Raw genomic sequence first — 5,683 nt, 5'->3', positions numbered from 1 at the left:
ACTGTTTACTTTTGCTTTTTTTTTTTTCCAAAGATTTTGGGATTTTAAAGGATTTTATCCTGCACTGGTCTATGGATGTGCAATAAATATCAAAAGTTAAACAATTTTCTGATCTACTCATTTCAACTGACTGTGAAAACTGCTTTAAAAAAAACTTAATTAATTGGCATATAACCTTTTTTTAACTGTAATGCAAATAGTTACTTTCCCTGGTAACGAGTTACTTTTATTATAGAGTAATTCAGTTACTAACTCAGTTACTTTTTTGAACAAGTAGTGAGTAACTATAACTAATTACTTTTTAAAAGTAACGTTCCCAACACTGCATAAGTGTAACGCTGGGTGCGGGCGGAAAGACAAGGCACTAAGTCCAGCTCAAACACAGCAACGTTACTTTAATGGTGAATACACAAATAGCACAGATAGCGCACATCCTATGGAGATAATTCTGTAGCAAAACTTGAGAGCGTGAATGAGCTGATTTGAGCACTTGTAAAACAAAATCTGTACATGTATTTTTAATTTGAGAATAGTTTTTTTGCTGTGTTGTTAAATGTTAGTATATGAGTAGCAGTTAGCAGGAACTAGTTGGCATAGAAATCAACCTTACAATACAGGCAGTATGCCGGTGTATCATCTCCAATACAGCCTTTAAATTCAGGATTTGATTCCCACTCTTTCCTGCATTTTTGAGAATAGAGTTTAGAGTGAGACATGATGAGCAAGTTAGCTAGATGTTTAGCTTTCACAGAGACGCACATACTGTGTAGAGTTAGCTAAATGTTTAAGCTAGATGTTGAGCTTTCACAGAGATGCACACACTGTGTAGAGTTAGCTAAATGTTTAAGCTAGATGTTTAGCTTTCACAGAGATGCACTGTGGACGAGTCGAGTGACCGGCTACGTGGTGAATGAGGTGAAGAATGACTGAGACTGTGTGAGTTAAATGCAGTGATTTATTTTCGTGTCTCACTGAAGACTAAACCATTTATATTTACATCCCCGTCGGCGGCAGCTTTGGGCATGCGCAGTTCATTTGCAGTGTGGACGTGGAGCGGTGAGGGTCTGCTCTGAGTGTGAGACTGCACTGAGTGTTGTGGGGCTCACGGCAGCACCCGCCGGGGCTCACGGCCCAGAGGACAGCAACTAAAGAGCGTGTTTCGTGCTACGGAGCGAGGAGGTGGACAAAAATGCTGAGAAGAGCGAGATTTATTACAGGGCATACCATCATCGGAGTCGGATAACCAGTCCGGGTTCATAACGGGAGGGCAGTCAGAGTAACAAAGGTACACAGGCATACTGAACACGACGGGGAACACAGACAAACTCACGAGCAAGATGAAAACAGCGAACAGCAAGCACAAACCAACAGCATGAACCACGGACGTAATTTGGGGGGGGGGCATGTTCCCATTATAAATGTGTTTTGTAAGACCTAAAATTACTCTAAAACTAGTTTGATGTTAAATCATTCAAAATACTGTGTGACGCATATTTTATTTTTGTCATATAAGAGTAAATGCAGGGGAAAGCGCTGTTTTTCTAGTTTTTCTGTCGGACATGTGCTCGAGCTAATTTTCCATGTGCGTTATCTGCTAGGAGGGAGCTGTAGGCCTCGGTACTTGAGTGTGTCTGCCGACGGCTCGACTGTGTGGAAAAAACACGCTGTACACATTGTCTTCAGTTGTTGTTTATTGTTTCTTTGTGAACAGGTATGTTAAAACTCTGTGTTGTCTCATAAGTGCTGTATTGTATTAGTTCATACTGTGTTTCTTTGCCCTAGAAGTATTCCCGTTAGTTGGGCATTTGCATCAATTATATTTTGTGTTTTTAAATGTTATTCCATTCCCATAATCTGAAGGGAACTGTGTACACTGTCCTTAATGTAACGGTAACTCAGTCCGCGGGTTACGAGCTGAGAGGAGGAGGGAGCTGTAGGCCTCGGTACTTGAGTGTGTCTGCCGACGGCTCGCCTGTGTGGAAAAAACACGCTGTACACATTGTCTTCAGTTGTTGTTTATTGTTTCTTTGTGAACAGACCATCGAAGTAAAGCAGCAGTAGTTACAGCACTGATCGCCTCAGAGTTCATTCTTCCCCTTCGCTTACTACGGACACGCAGAACACAACGCAGAAGTATTACGGGTGTGTCAGGACTGTGTAGATGACGGTCACAGGACTCACGACACACACACCCGTTACACTAAGTTGGCAACACTGATGCATATGCATACAGACATACATACCAGTCAAACATTTGGACACACCTACTCTTTTTATTTTTAGTATTTTTTACATTATAAAACAGGGTGCCAAAGATGCCAAGCCAATGAAAGAAGGTGTGGATAGGCAAAATGGGGAGTGGAGAAACCAAAGCAACAACAAACAAACCAAACGGGGCAGGACAAACCTGAGAAGAAATAATAATGAAAGTAGTAACAATAATTTCAGTGTCTTGGCCTTTTCTTCCTAGGCTGTTTAGGCAGGGGTTCTCCACTGATGTCCACTTTAACTCGGGGTGCAAAGCTTTTCAGAGTAGGTCTGCAGAAGGTCTGGGTAACACAGACCCGTCTGTCAAGCTGCACTTCCTCATCCAGAGTGGGACAGCAGAGCACATTTCACAGGCGCTGCTTGATCTTACAGCCCAGCTCCAAGCTGTAAGGCCGGGGCTGTCTGGAGGGACCCCTGAGCATCCGGTCCACCACACAGTGGTAATTGTACTCCAGCACACTGTGGCCATGGATAATCAGGGGCTCGTCCCTGCTCTGCTGTCCCGTGATGGAGCTCATGTCTGGCTTTGAGTCAGCAGCGGTGGTGGACGGAGGTCTGGAAGAACAGTGGCGTTGTTAATGTACCACTCCTCCACAAACTCTGTGTGTTTCCTCAGACTCTCCTGCAGTTCAACCTCCTCTTACTAATTTCTGCTTTCTAAATCAAGAAGCACAACAAGAGATTTCAATGTTCACTGATCATTCACTGCTAAATCACTAAATGGCATATTTCTAACCTGCTACTACAGTTCAGGCTTTATGACCATTTCATTGTTTCTGCAGAGAAATGTCCTCTTAGATCTGAATTTACCTCCGCTTTAAAGGAGGAGTCTGATAAATGAGGAAAGAAAATGTCTTCAGTGTTCCTGGATTCTTCAGTCCAATGAGTGTTTATGGAACTGCAATAGTCCCCTCCCTCCTGCTTCTGAGCATCACTCTGCATCCAACAATAAAGGTAAAAGAGGCTTTGAGCTTAAAACAAATGAATAATGCAATGGAATTTTCAGGAAAAGTTAAAATTATTTGTCAGCTACATGCAAAAATGTGGTTTAGTATGTTTAGCCCATGTGAAGTCCTTCATGATTTGATATTATATGTAGAAAAATAACAAAGCCCATATTTGTTGGACTGTATTTTTAATTTCCTGTTGAACATTGTAGTGCTGTACATGTTCATGCTGCCAGCACAAAAAAGGCCCAACACTATATAAATTATCAAAAATAATGTATAGAGTACATTATTTACATAGCCCGCTAGCTAGTAGCCACATGGCAACCGCGGACAATCTCTAATAGTAGCAAAAAAAAAAAAAGATGCAGCTCATTGGTGCGTGGCACTATAGTGTTGTTGGTGAGCCCTGGTGTAGGGAGAGTAACAACCACACTACACTGAGTAGGAGGTTCTACTGTGCCAGGCTGCTGATATGGAGTTTTGGTTCTACCTTTAATGAGAAGCTAAAATGTCATGATTTATGCAAGAAACTAGGGCTGCACGATTAATCGTATTTTTATCGTTATCGCGATGTGAAGTTTCACGATAAACACATCGAAAGAGCCACGATAACTCCTTGAATAACAGCAAACTCAAATTGCATTATCCTCGTCCAGCAATAGAGGGAGCTATTCGCGCTGCAGACTATGATCACGTGACGTAAGTAGGCAAGAGGCAGAGTGAGGCAGAGTTGCCAGGTTTGCGGTTTTGCCAAAGTGGGCTTGTTTGAAAATCCAGCCGCGGGTAAAAATTCTGGGGCTGCGGGGTGCGGTTTTTTGGGCTACTTTTGAGTTGGGCTACTGCGGAAGTTACAAGTCAACACTAAGAATCGATCGCGATATAATACTTAATTTGTCTCCAGTTCACACTCGCAACACCCCCCCCCCCCCCCCCCCCCCCCCCCGACAACTTACACTCGCAGATTTTGTGCGGAAAACTTTTGTAGGACCTGGCAACCCTGGAGTGAGGCGAACACGCTCATCAGACACGCGATTTGGTTTAAGCCTGGTTGGCGAAAATAACGTAATCGCGGTGGCTTCGCCCGTGTGCAATTGCCTCGCGCCGATTCACGAGGTCGTGCACCTCTCGAATTTTGTAAGTTCGCGCGCGCCGCGTCTCGGCGCAATGAGAACAGTCATGTTTGCAGGGTTCATACACCTATACAAGGTGGAATTCAAGCACTTGTACGTCACTTTCAAGGTCCATTTCAATAATTCCCAGCACGTTATTGAATTAAATATTTATACATATACTCTAAATGATTCGAAATAATTCGCTTTTTTATCACATTATTTAATGTTATTATTTATTTAAAGTTCGCGCGCGCCGCGTCTCGGCGCAATGAGAACAGTCATGTTTGCAGGGTTCATACACCTATACAAGGTGGAATTCAAGCACTTGTACGTCACTTTCAAGGTCCATTTCAATAATTCCCAGCACGTTATTGAATTAAATATTTATACATATACTCTAAATGATTCGAAATAATTCGCTTTTTTTATCACATTATTTAATGGATATTTATTTTCAAAACGCCCAATCTTAACGTCTTCACGTTCTCTGTTTCGTCCTGGAATTACAAGAGGCTCGTACTTGTTAACGTAATACAAGAGAATTGTTCAGTCAGACAGATATTTGTTGTGAAACGAAGTAGTTACAATTTCAAGCCTTTTCAAATACTTTAGCCTAAATTCCAGCACTTTTCAAACCTGAAACACAAAGCAACATTAAAATTGGTCAGGTAAAAGTTCATTCCCCTGTATTTCAGGGGTGTTTTTTCTATACTACTAGGCCTACATATCATTTCGGACAACACTGCAAAGAATGTGACACGGCAAGATTAAACGCTTCCGCCGTTCGCGGAGGTTAACGAGGTGTGCGGAGTCGCTCACTCGTGAAAGTATAAACCTAGATTGAATCTATTGTTGAATAAACCTGCAAAATATTTGGAATTATTCTGGATTCATTACACAGTAAAAAACAAAACAAATTAACGTGCTGCTGTTCAGAGAGACACTACATTTCTGTATTTTAATCTTAATTTATCGTGGTTCACATCGATATCGGGATATCCAACAATGTTATCGCACATCGCAATTCTAGTCCATATCGTGCACCTCTACAAGAAACACAAGTATCATCTGAATTTCTTTGGAAAAATAAACAGGTTCATTTTGATGGTGTCATAGACATTAAGTGCTTTTGATTAGCTGGTGTGTCTGTTGGTCCTGGGACTTCATCAAAGTTGTTGCTATCAGGACACCCTTGACTTGGCAAAATCAGGAGGTGCACAACCGCTCATTTACAAATTTGATACATACATAGGGTGACCAAACATCTGTATTTCCCGGGATATGTCCGTATTTCATATCCTGTCCCAGGGATCCCGGGTTTGTGAGGAAATGTCCTGGTTTTTAAATTACCTT

This window comes from Brachyhypopomus gauderio, chromosome 6 (assembly GCF_052324685.1).
Source record: "Brachyhypopomus gauderio isolate BG-103 chromosome 6, BGAUD_0.2, whole genome shotgun sequence".
Classification (NCBI taxonomy): Eukaryota; Metazoa; Chordata; class Actinopteri; order Gymnotiformes; family Hypopomidae; genus Brachyhypopomus; species Brachyhypopomus gauderio.
This window is presented reverse-complemented; position numbering follows the sequence as displayed.